We start from the raw sequence: 13,812 nt of genomic DNA, 5'->3' as shown, positions 1-13,812 counted from the left end.
CATTGCAATAAGAGTTACTGTTTATTGGTTATTGGTGAAAAAGTTATTGGAAATACCTTGAGTTAGCTTACCTGTTACAGGAAAGAAAACCACTTGTGAGCATAGCCAGAAAGAAAATTACCTCGTTGGCTATAATTAATTATTTCACTCGAAAAACAGGAAAATACTGCTGAATATGCAAGCATAAGCGTAAATGTGATGTGAAGTACAAATAATATGAGTTGTGTATAACATTTGTAAGATTTTCACGATGCCCCTGATTAGTACAAATCAGTCTGAATTATAGTACAAGTAAATACCTCATACTTAACTATACTGCGTGAAACAGCCACAACATTTACTTGTCGAAGTGCAGTTACCCGTATTCGTGTCATCAAGTTCAATTATAAGTGTCACAGTAGAAGGAAATTATTATAAATGATGCAAGAAGTGGGTATAGAAAAACAAAGAGCTATTTTTTTTTTTCCACACACCTACTGGCATAGTGGCATTATGAAACAGATGGAAAACCCTTTGGGGAGCAACATGGACAGGGTGTTGATTCATGCTTATGACTGTGAGTAAAGAGAAGTCGAAGATCGAATAGAATTATCCACATTCCATCCAAGGACACCCAGGCAGTGTTACAATCACCACTCCAGTCACTGCTTCCAACACTAGCCAGCGAGTCCAAGGTCACAGCCAATGGCGTGCACCCGGCAAACATGTAAAACCTGTTATGTTTTACTTATTCTTACTCATTGACGGTACCACCTCGAGACCTTAGGATACCTTCATTTTAAAGACGAAGAGTTGTTGAGTCTTATTTATGTTCATTGTTTTCTCTAGCAATAATAGTTTGGTAGATATTAGGGTTTGAAGTAGCCTAAGCGTATTTTTCCAAAAAATCTTGGAAATTCCCTTTAAGGAGGAGTGGGCAACAGTGGGAAACCCTCAGTGGATAAGGCTTCAACTTACCTCTAAAGGAATCTGGTGCGGAGTATTATATTGTTCGTAGCAGTTGGTTATTTCTCATGCTGTTCTGTCCTCGTGGCTCTCAAAACTGAGACCACTAAGAGTATCACATGTGCCTTTATAGATCATGTCACTTGTCCATTCACTACTCCGTCTACTATTACAACTGATAATGGTACAGAGTTTAACAATAGTCTCCTTTTTTAGATTTGTAAGCATAATAACATCAACAATTGTAATGTCATTCCCGAACATCCAGCCTCCTATGGCCTTGTTGAAAGACAAAAGATAAGGGTTATTGATTGTCTGAGGCACGTAAGTTCTCAACGCATGTGTTGGGATGAATGGATACCACAAGTTGAGGTATCTATCAATAGTTCCATCAATGCATCCATTTGCAAATCTCCGTTCGTTGTCTTAGGATGTGTCGACACGTATGCTCAAACAAATGCTGCCAACATGTATGGAATACAGTAACGAACAAGCGGCGAACATTTTGGGAACAGCAGCGTCCAGATCATGTTGGCAACATCATGATTAAATCTCCGTGGCCTGGTAAGGACACACTTATCCCATCGCCTCCGCTGCCAGTGTTTGAAGCAGCACTGAAACATGTTTGCATACATCTGTCCAAATACTGCTGCATAAATGTACCCGAACATGTTGCCAGCTGTGTTGCCAACATATGTTCGAGGGCACGTGTGAACGCGCACTAATATGGGTTCAATAAAGACTTGCTTTATTCCATGCTATCATCGAGGCCTGGCCTATGCTATAATTTGGATAATTGTGTGAAAGTAAAAATGTCAGACTTTCAGAAAATACTATCTATCTATCTATCTATCTATTATTGCCAGACGCCTTAATTCCGTAAGGGGTGGCCACAAACAAAGCGCCTCCATGTCGCCCTGTCCTCCGCCATTTCATTGCCCTGCTCCCAGCTCTCACCCCACTTTCTCATATACCTCTCCACTCCATCTCTCCATCTCATCCTTGGCCTCCCCCTTCCTCTCCCCCCCTCCACCTTACTCACATACACTCTCCTCATCAGTCTCTCACTCTCCATCCTCTCCACATGGTCAAACCACGTCAGTGTGTTTCTCCTAACGCTTCCTATCAGATAATACATAAGTATGTAAAAGCAAATCTGGCCTTATATCAAGTGAATATGGTACAACGCCATCATAAGTCTGCATCATCTATCAGCATCAGTATCAGAGTTCTATTATTTGCTCGTTTGTTTACACGTATCACTAAATTACATGATAAATTTGCAGGCCCACACTGCGTTATAACTCGAAATGGTCACTAATATGAATTACAGGAACTATCCACTAGAAGTAACAAGTGGATGCATGCGGATGATCTTAAGCATGCCCTGAGGGGTCTGGTGTTGGAAGAGTTGCTTGGAGATACTCCACCTTCTTCTCCTATTCCTTCTTCTAACACCCCTTCAAACATCCTTTCTTCCCCTCCTGTCAATGAATGTCACTCAAAATTGCACTCTGCACACAAACCTTCAGTATCTTGCATAAAAATTGTCACCTTAGCAGTATTTTCTTCACAATCATCTCCTTCAATTTAGATATATTTATAGATAATAATGTTGTGGACCTATCTGCAGGCACTGCTGTCCCTCATAGGGTCTGGGTAGGGTGAGGACTATGGCACTGTAAGACCCAGGGTTCTGGTCGGCTTGGGAGGTGAGGTAATGGTGATCGAAGAAGTAGTCTCCTTGAACTACGACCTTGAACCATTGGCTGCCATAGCCATCACCCGGCCCATTTTGCACACCAGGTGGATGTTATGCAGACCCTGCTGTCAACCATCGTGGAGGAACACAACCCGGATTCTTTCCGGTACCCTCTCCACTTACCAATTCGTTGGAAGCTTGAGCATGTTCGTACAAGATTTTCTCACCAAAATGGCACTTTTCCGAGCCAGACACCTGAAGATCGTTCACGTGTGAAACGTGGTCTCTTTGATCACGGGGAAGAAATTCTGGGTGGCCTGTTTGCTGTAGCAACTACCCATGGTCTCTCAGACTTCAAGTCGAACCTTGCTAAATTGGGTTTTCCAGGTTCAACATTTTATGTTACAGAAAATCGCTGGTCATCTCAGTGACGTTACAGAAACACCCAGCTACTTTTCGGATGTATTACCGTGTCAGATTTCAAAAGATATGTCCAGCTGCACCTTGACAACCTACAACTTCCTCTGGACTCTCTTCTTTCCCAGGTCACAGCCTTTACACATATTCTAGTTGTTGCTTTACCAACAGCAGCTTTTGACCTAGTGCCTATCTCTGATTTTTTTTCTGTAGTGGAATGTGCTCATTCTACTTTTGACTTATCTCCAGTAGTTCTATTCTCCTCTTTAGTATTGTGTTATTCGGAACTTGAAGCTACTTTCTTCAGTAAAGCTATTGTTGTTGACATCCCTCTCTGTTGTTCAGTCACGTCCGACCTCTTCCACATCATCCCTTTTCCTTTTTCATTCAATAATTCCTTGTAGCAGGCCTCTGCTTCCTCTGAATATTTCCTCCTGTCTCACGATTATTCAACCAGTGTTGTTATATTCTCTGGTGATCTAAGCAAATGTTCTCTTCTACACAGTTCTTGTCTCAATGAAAGTGCATCAGTTCTCATTGGCCTTTGATCGTTCCTGGGTGCATAAGGTTTTTGTGTTTCTTACTGAGGTTGTTTTGTTTTTGTTTTTTTTGTCGGATTTCGTATTACTATTTGTGCAGTTCATTGCTGTGTTAAACGAATAAAAAAGAGACTGTAGGAAATAAGAGTGGCCACAAGAATAGTTTCACCACCAACGGACGCTGAAACTGGTCTTACCTAGTGTCATTTGCTGCGAGCAGTTGAGATGAAAAGAGCTTGTAATTTAATACTGAACAGGAGAAAATTGTATCAGGTGGAAGAAACTAAATGACATGATGATAAATGGAGGTTAAGTGACACAGTGATAAAGGAAAGAACCCATATTTTGCAGTGCTAATTTACCTGAAAACGTGGGAACACCTAACTTACAAAGTGAACTTTATTCAGTGGTTGTGAGACATTACCAATCCAGTTTTTGTATAACCAACTGTTATGTCATCACTGTTACATGTGCAGTTAAGTTGAAAAAAAAAATCCATAAATAATGTTCTTGCAGAAGAGACTTCAATTATGGAGCGATTATGTCATTTTAACAGTGATGAATATACTATTAATCCTTTCAGTTCAGTTGATGTTGTATCTAAACAGTCATAATTATCATTATTATTTTCAGTTTTAAAAATTCCTTAATTTTCCAGTGATTTCTATCAACAGTAAGTATTATAAACAATTATAGCTTTACTTATGACACCTTTTTGACCTTATAAATATCGGATTCTTAACATGGCCATGTATTGTAAATACTGTAGCTCCTTATTTTGTTGGAGCCAGCTACTGACATTACATCATTATATCTTTTTATTGATGTAGTCTTCTATGATTAAGGACCTAGCAACATTCACCTTCCTTTTACAGTATATATATCCTTATTACCTTACTCATTTATTTCTCCATCCTCGATGTAACTAGACGCCTTATTATAAATACTATGTCACTGTGTCAGCGGACACAACTTTCAGTTTACCAAGGAAAATTGTTACAGTGATTTGATAACTTCTTACAAACTAGACTGATACCAATCTATATAAGTGTACTGTATATGTAACAGTAAGTGGAATTATAAGCGTGGAATTATAAGTGCAGCCTGGGCTATGTGAAAGATTTTGTTGTATTCAGCAGAAGTCACTTGCAAAATATGCTGATTTAGGTTTAGGACGAAGAGCTGCCTAGCTTCTCTCTGGCTCGAGCATCAGTTCTGAGGCAGGCCTAGTACGGGCAGGATCTGTGTTCACTTAGTCAGAATTAACCCGTTAATTTACATCAGATATTGGATTGGCCTGTATTGACGTAAAGGTGGTAAAATAATTAAACATTGCCAATAGGGTGCTCTGTCACTATACTCGTATTTCAAAGAGCAAACCATCCTCTACACTGATTGAAATCGTAATGTACTTCATGGCAGTATATGATCCAGTATGGTTTGCTGTTAAGAATTCCAGCTTTACAAATGGAGCCAAATGTTTCTCCATGATGATAAAATTAACTCAGGCACTGAACCACAGAATAAAAAAACATCACCAACAAAGTCCTCCAGAGAAATTCCTTCTTTTCCCATCTTGAAAATATCCATCTGTCGATGATACATGACGACCAACGTCACATACAGAGAGTTGAGGTGGAGGCGGACCCTCAAATGCGGACAATCTGCACGAGAACATGAAGGAATTTGCTGCTTCACCCAGCCATACTGGCATCTGACTCTAAGCATTATTATGACATGATCAACTGGCAAGGTAAGTTTTATCAGCAAGCCCCCCGTCTTGAGAACTTTGCCTAATAATTTGTTGGACAGTTATATCAAGACAGGAGGAAAGCCAAGCGAACTTTTATCCCAGTGTTCTCTTGCCACACTCAAGCTGTTCAGAGGGTTATAAAACTGTTTCAGCTAGTGAGATTGGAAAGAAACAGAGATGGATTCATCAGAACAAAGATACACTCTAGGAAGAAGATACCAAGGTTTGAGTAAAAAAAAAAGATTATGTACCTTAACCGTGCTGGGCAGGCGCAACTTTGGAGTTTTCCACAAGAAACATATTGCTGAAGCGTTAAGCAACTTGGTGAGAGCATCATTTCATAATCTTATTTTGGTATGATTAGTTCGACAAATATCTCTGGGAGCTTTAACGAATGCATGATATGTAAGTTCAGGCCCAAAACTGTGATTTTCACGATATCTTGGATAGTTCCCGGGGTCAAAAGATATTAGATTAGAGAATTATACATGAAAAGAATTACACTTTGAGGCCATTCTCATGCCTTTTACCGCTACCCCTAATCATTCTGGTGTTTCTCGGAATTTTCGGAAATTTTCAAAAAACTCAATTTTCAATGCAGAATTTCGATCGGTTTCCCGGGGGCAGAAGCTATTATTCTATTGGCCTAAGACTTTGCAGGCGTTACTTTCTCACAATGCGCCACTTTCAATCTCTACCCGTTTATCAATTTAAAAAAAAAGTGAAAAGTCTAGCCACCCTAGTGGACAACAGCGGTCAAATGTGTACGTCACAGCTATGATTTTTTCCCCCTTGCTGGAGGGATGCCTTAGCCAGGGCTTTACACCGAACGAACACCTTTTGTCCAGTATTCATCTTTTTCAGTACGGCGATGTATTTATCATATTATTCTGTCCATCTCGAAATGATTTCATTCGAGTTCGGAAGAACATCTACTTATAATGGAGTAAATGAATGTTGCATCTAATATCTCCAGCTCGGAAAGTCTGTCTTAAGCTGAAGAAACTCGTCTGGTAGAAACAGAATTAAAAAAAAAAAATACAATATCGGAGTGAAGGATTTAGGGTGATAGTTCGTAGCTCTGGAAGACTATACTGTACTCTTGTTACCTAAAACGGGGCTAACTTTATAATCTGTTCATTTTCTGTACTGATCTTATGACAAGAGATTAACATTAGAAAATGGTGCTAGTCACTATGAAGTTCCATGGTCAGGATACAGGGCGTAGTATATATATTGTTTTTCTGCTTTTGAGATGCGGGAAATAATTTTAAAAATCTACGAGGTGAAAAGACTGTTGGAATTATTCAAAATATAGTAGCTGTTACTCGTGCAGTGTGGAAAGGCTTTGACCTATTCAATACAACACACAACACTTAGTCCCGTGTGATTCTCTGGTGTGCGAGAACGATGGGTCGTATTCCATATGACTTTGGAATTTTCATAACTCTGCCACCTTAGCAATTTTATCCGCATTTAGAATTTCAGCATTGTCCCGTATGCTACTGAAACAAAGTATATTGATATTAGAACAAAATATATTGCATAATTCAGAATGCTAATGTGAAATATGTGAAATAAATGACGAAAGGTGAGTGTTACGAAGCCTACTATGCCGTTAAAAAAACAGCTGCACAATAATTAATGCTGCAGCTGCGAGAGAAACTGTCGTATCTGTAGGCATTCATTTCATCACCTTTGTTAAATACAACCAGCATGTGTGCCAATTACTGAGATGCCTGTGTCTGGAGCATTAGGAAACACTACCAAGAACTCTATGCGCTCTGTGTGCATCTCTTTCAATTAATATTCATTTATGCATTGAATTAGTTTGTCAGATGAATGTCTGTCTCTTCCTACCTCCCTATGATTTTAAATGTAAGACAGTCAAGGAGTGGTAGTGTGTGTGTGTGTGTGTGTGTGTGTGTGTGTGTGTGTGTGTGTGTGCTAAAGTTTAATTGATAACTGTTTCTCTTATTGGTACAACGAAGGATATTTTCACTTAGTTAAGTGAATTTGTGCGATATTTTCCATCCTTGTACATTTTTCACACACACACACACACACACACACACACACACACACACACACACACACACACAGAAACAGTAAGCAATATGATGATGGAGCTCTACATATCACAGGACCATAAACTTAACTGACTTCATGTATATCTGTAGAAAGGGTGAGAGGGGTGCAAAGATCCTACAGTAACTCATATCAACAGTACTGCTCAGAAGCAGAGAGAAATACACGATGATTTTTTTTTTAATGGCAGAATTAGGCCATTGCCACTATGGCTGTGTTAATGGTTATGCAGTGGTGTTTATGGATGTATATCTGTAGAAAGGGGGGGAGGGGTGCAAAGATCCTACAGTAACTCATATCAACAGTACTGCTCAGAAGCAGAAGGAAATACATGATGATTTTTTTTTTAATGGCAGAATTAGGCCATTGCCACTATGGCTGTGTTAATGGTTATGCAGTGGTGTTTATGACCATATGATGGTGTTTAAGACAATGAGCTTGTGTTTAGGATCATGGAATGGAGTTTAAGAACTGCTGGTTGACCTACTGGTGGCCATTCCCACATACAGGTCTTCTCAACAAGGTGGAGTCAAAGGCTTTCGTCTCATTAACTCTCTTGCTCTTATGGTTTTCATCAACCTTTGTCTCTATTATATCTTTAACTCTTTTCTATCGCTACTTCAATAGTCACTGCTACTCTGAACTGCCCGCTTGCATCCCTCCACCACTAGGGCGGGTGCATAACACCCGTCTAGCAACAAACTTTCATCCTTTTTTCTGCCAAACTCTCTAATGCAAGAGTTAACCGTTACTCCCAGTCCTTCATGTATGCAACAGGTCAGCTCTGGAACTCTCTTCCTCAGTCTGTATTTCCAACAGTCTATGACCTCCAGTCTTTCAAACGCAGTGTGCTTAGACATCTCGGAATGAACAGCTCTTGAATTTGGTTCCCTGTTATCTTGTTTTTGTTTTTGTTTTCTCTGAAGGAACAATCTTGCAGGCTTTTGGCCTTTGGTTTCTTCTTATCAGTTCTGTAATGGATTGTATTGTAGTAGAGCTGTCGTTAACCGTGAATAGATTTCACTTTGTCGTCGATGACAGGAGAAGATAAAGATGAGTCTGGGGTTGATTATAGTTTATTCTTTTCAAAAGGAAAAGCCCAAGATTAACACTGATTGTATTACACAAGAGTGTTTTATGCTTGCTAAACTTAACAGTTTGCCCCACTTGACCCCCTTCGCGCTGTCTTTCCTCCAGCCTCCTAACTCCTTCTGACTTCTTCTATTTCCTTTTGTATATGAGAATTTGTGTCACGTGGGCTACACGGTCGTCGAACCTTCGAGAAGTCTGTGTGTGTGTGTGTGTGTGTGTGTGTGTGTGTGTGTGTGGTAGCTTTCCTATCAGGCGTCACGAGGCGCACACTGGCATTCCTCAGAGGGAACGTGCGAACGATATTTCCTGCAGGCTCTAGCCATGACTTTGACTTAACCTTCTAGATTACATCTATGCTACCAGCTGTTATTTGATATTTTAGAGTCCTGACATTCTTTCATGTAAAATAACTGAATACTAGGTAATGGTTCCATGAAATTCGATGAGCTTTAGTAGGATGAACCTCCCTGGTTACGAATCATATCAACCCTTGGGTCTGGATACAGCTGACCATCAAGTGTCTCGAAAGAGGTTAGGGATATTTGTCAGATCAGGGTAAAAGCGCTATTACGTTAGTAATTTTGGTATCCTGAGCTTTCGCCTTTCATTGACGAAGTAATCTCTTCATTCTGGTGAGGTACTGTACTGATATATTCTTGCTACCTCCAGACGACTATATTCAGCTAAGAAAAACCTTTCTGTAGCAAAGAAGTAAATGAGGCTACATTAAAATTATCATATCAAAAGTCTCTTCAGATCTGAAGAAAGTAGACCAAGGATAGCAAATACTAGAAGAACATTTGTCGTATTTGTTGGACCCTCCGACATTCACGACGAAAGTGCATGGAAACATATATTTTTAAATGTCACCATATACAAGGGATTAGTGGATCCAGAAGTCTAGCAGGAGAAAAGTTAATCATTTATGTTTGTGTTCATGAGCTTTTGTGTGTGTGTGTGTGTGTGTGTGTGTGTGTGTGTGTGTGTGTGTGTGTGTGTGTGTGTGTGTGTGTGTGTGTGTGTGTGTGTGTGTGTGTGTGTGTGTGTGTGTGTGTGTGTGTGTGTGGTTTTGTGTGTGTGTGTGTGTGTGTGTGTGTGTGTGTGTGTATGTGTATGTGTGTGTGTCTGTGTGTGTGTGTGCGTGCGTGCTTGCGTGTGTGTGTGTGTGTGTGTGTGTGTGTGTGTGTATGTGTGTCATATAAAGAACTTTGTAACTCCTTTGTGGTTACTTGTAGTTGAGTTATATATATATTAGACTTGTGGGCGAGCTGTTGTTATATTTGAGTAGCTTGTAGTAGATAATCTTCTTTCCCATTTGTCATGTAGTGACAGGAGAGGTAAAGAATAGTATGGGACTATTATTATTTGTCTTGGAAATATTAACAAGTCTCTCACTCACGAGTGAGTTGAGCAGAGTCCCTGTCTCCCTGTCTCGCTCTCTCAGTCTCTCTCTCAAGTTGCTAAGCCCTTTCTCCTTCTGACTTGCCTGTTCTAAGGCCTGTCTCCTTCTGACCTGCCTGTTCTATGGCCTGTCTCCTTCTGAGCTCTCTTTCCTAAATTCTGGTGTAGCACGGGTTGTATCACGTGTGTTCCTTGTGACTGGAAAGTTCTAGAAGCCTGTGTGTGAGTATGTGTGTATGTGTGTGTATGGTCACTAGGCGCTGTCGTGTGCCTATAAAGCATTCCTTGAGTTAAGAGTGTGTAAGCATGTTTAGCATTGCTCGATTCTCGCAGACACAATACCTTCTCGTCATCTGACTCCCTGCTTCTATCTATCTCTCTATCTATCTATTATGATTTGTAATTATAGTATGGAGTCCTGATATCTGCTCGGTCACGCGAAAATGGCGTACCATCGACAGTTAATAGTCCTAACATATTAATACATATTATATACACATTATAATGAACTTATAGGCTAATTAAGTGAAATACATAATATTGTAAAAGTAACATAATTTTATGAATATTGTATACATATAATATTCATAGTAAATAGTGATTATTCAGTAATATTACATTTTAAACAAGTTGTATACATATTTGAATAAATGCATTAAAAGTAAATGATTTAACTGTAATACAGTATGTACTTGGGTTATTGTAGTGAAATGCATAATTGTGTTGGCCTTATAACTGTAGTTACATTTTGTTAATGCAACTGTTACATAAGTGTCTTGGCCTTATAATTGTAGTTAAAGTTACATAAAAGTTACATCTTGTTAATGCAACTGTTAATTGGCAAAGTGTAACATAATGCAATCGTTTGTCGTTACATAATTGTTACATATCGTTTGTAGTTACATAATTGTAGTTAAAGTTACATAAAAGTTACATCTTGTTAATGCAACTGTTACATAAATGGTACATATTGTTTGTAGTTACATAATTATAATAATTGCAGTCCTAACATTTGAATCCGGTCTTGCTGCGGTCGATGATAGTGATGATGTGTAATGCCACTTGCTTGTGGAGACAACAATTTGCTTTTTTTGTTTGTAGTTTATGTGGTATTTTGGCATATGTAGTAACACTTACACTCTTTTTCATTTGTTTGTTATGTGATCTTACTCTATTTCTCTCCTTTTTTCTTTCTTACTAATTCTTTCTTTCTTTTTTTTTTTTTTTGTGTGTGTGATATCAAAACTACACCCACTGTATAAATCCGCGAAAATATGACGCTCAGTATAACACTCTGGTCAGTAAATATGTGATAGCAAGAATATAAAGTGGAAACGGGTGTAATGTTAGCAGGAAAGTAATGTATACGTTGAAAAATAGTGTAAGTTGTAACAATTGATGTCACGAGTACACCCACTGTGTAAATTTGCGAAAATATTACGCTCAGTAGAACATTCTGGTCTGTAAGTATGTGATAGGAATGATATAAAGTGGAAAAGGGTGTAATGTTAGTAGGAAAGAAATTTATAAGTTGAATACTAGTGTCAGATGAAACAAATGATATCGCGATAACACTCACTGTGTAAATATGCGATAATATGATGCTCAGTAGAATAGTAAGGTCTCCAATTATGTGATAGCAATTATATCAAGTTGAAACATGTGTAATGTTGGTGGAGAAGTATTATATAAGTACAAAAATAGGTTGTAAGTTGAAATAATAGTCATAGCGGCTTCACCCTCTGTGTTATTATGCGCTATTATTACGCTAAAGATTATCGTAAGGCCTGAAACTATCTTAAAACAGTTCTCTAAAGTGGAAAAGTGTATAATGTTATTAGGAAAGTATTATGTAAGTTGAAAAAAAGACAATACGAGTTGAAACAACAGTCACAGCGAGTTCACTCACTATGTAAATAAGCGCTAACATTACGCTAAATGTTATCGAAAGGTCTGTGAATACGTAAAAACAGTTCAATAAAATGTAAAATGGTATAATGTTATTGGAGATGTATTATGTAAGTAGAAAAAATGATATGTATCATGATTCAGCAATGTTAGCGATTCATCGTGACCAGTCTGCCCGATTTTGCTCGGTTCGCACGATGGTACAATGCTTATTTCAGCTCTATTTTTGTATAAAATCCAATTTACTCTTGTATCAAATGTTTTTATGTTTGTAATAAATACATATCTACTTACTTTCATTGGTTTCCCAGATTAATAATACCATAGAAAACGTGAGAGCCTCAGACCACCTACAGAGAACGCGGTACCAGGTGTGACGAAGGTATACCTGTTTAGGCAACTTATGGACCCCGGTGAACACTTTCTTCGTGATTGACCAGTGTTTCTGACCAAAAGCGAAGGTTTTAGCAAAAAAAATTTGGGTCCAAAAATGGTCGGGATTGGGGGGTACCAGTGGTGAAAAAGTGGTCGGGACGGGGCGGGTTAAAGGAATTCATACTGGAGATGAAAAGTTAAAATAGTCTCTAACTTTCCAGAACCTACCAGTACTGATGACATAAGGAGCTTTCTTGGTCTGCATGGTTGCTATCAGTGATTTATTAAAGTGTATGAACAAATCACCGCTCCTCTGACTAAATTACTAAAGAAAAATGTAACTTTGTGTGGCCTAAGGATCAGTCACAAGCTTTTGAAACAGCGAAGATAGCACTTGCAAATTCCCCAGTCCTGGCATTTCCTGATTATAAGAAACCCTTTCTTCTGTGTACAGATGCGTCTGGAGTAGGAATTGGTGCATTATTGATGCAACTTGATCAGGCAAAAGGGAAACATGTAACAGCGTATGGTAGGCGTAACAGAACGTAACTAGTGTTACTGATTGGGATGCTTTAGCAGTTGGTTGGTCTCTCAAACAATATTATATACGGTTATCAGGTGCATATCCAAACAGATCATCTCCTGCTTTGTTATTTGTTCAAAGGAAGAAATCCTGCAGTTGTCTAGCACGATGGTCAGATACTATTCAAGATTTTCACCCAACCTTTCAGTACGTGCCTGGTAAATCAAATGTAGTTGCAGATGCTCTTTCACGTCACCTAACCACAGCAGCAGCACCATTTCAAAACAGTGAAACTCCGTACACAACTCTAACCACAGATGTTGTCTATAAACGTCAGCACACCGACCCTCTTTGGTCCATGTTAATTTATTTCTCAGAATCGGGAGACACTTCAACCTTACCTACTCTGCCAGGGCCAGAAGACAATTTCATGCTAAACAGTGGTATTTTGTATAGGAGGACATTGCATACAGGAAAAACATACATAATAGAGAAATTCACCAACTCATTGTGTGTACTGATCTAATATCTGCTGTATTCCACATCTTCGTGACATTCCTCATGCATCATCGATGTTTGAGGCAAACACATCTTTCATGCTATTGGCCTACAGTGTGGAAGGACATCAACGTTCACTGTGACTCTTGTATTTCCTGTAATCATCACAAAGGATCAACAGGAATACCTGCTTCACTCTTGCAATATTCGGTTCCATCACATCCATGGGAGACTGTTTCACTCAACTTCCTTAACCTCTTAGCTCTGGCTGACGTGTATAGCGGTCACAATTCAGGGCGTGGAACGCTGCCGGCTGACAGGATATGGCGCAAGCATCTTCCCACCACCCTTTGAACTTGTGACCATTTTCTGTGACACCCATAGGGTAGGTAGGCCCCCCATATACCCCACGCATGTACGGCTCAGTCTGTACACGGCACTGGTAGAGTGAGGAGCCATGTCTTCATCATCGCCATCATCCAATTCCGTACCACCACGCGCAGGGCCGATTCCATCATTGACCCCCGTAAAAGTTCTGCCATTTGTGCCAGGGAAAGGGCTCAGTGATAGT

This window comes from Coenobita brevimanus, chromosome 5 (genome assembly GCF_032717465.1).
Source record: "Coenobita brevimanus isolate Jiangsu-jjx chromosome 5, ASM3271746v2, whole genome shotgun sequence".
In the NCBI taxonomy this organism is placed as follows: Eukaryota; Metazoa; Arthropoda; class Malacostraca; order Decapoda; family Coenobitidae; genus Coenobita; species Coenobita brevimanus.
The sequence above is the reverse complement of the archived record's forward strand: the minus strand, read 5'-3'. Positions refer to the sequence as shown.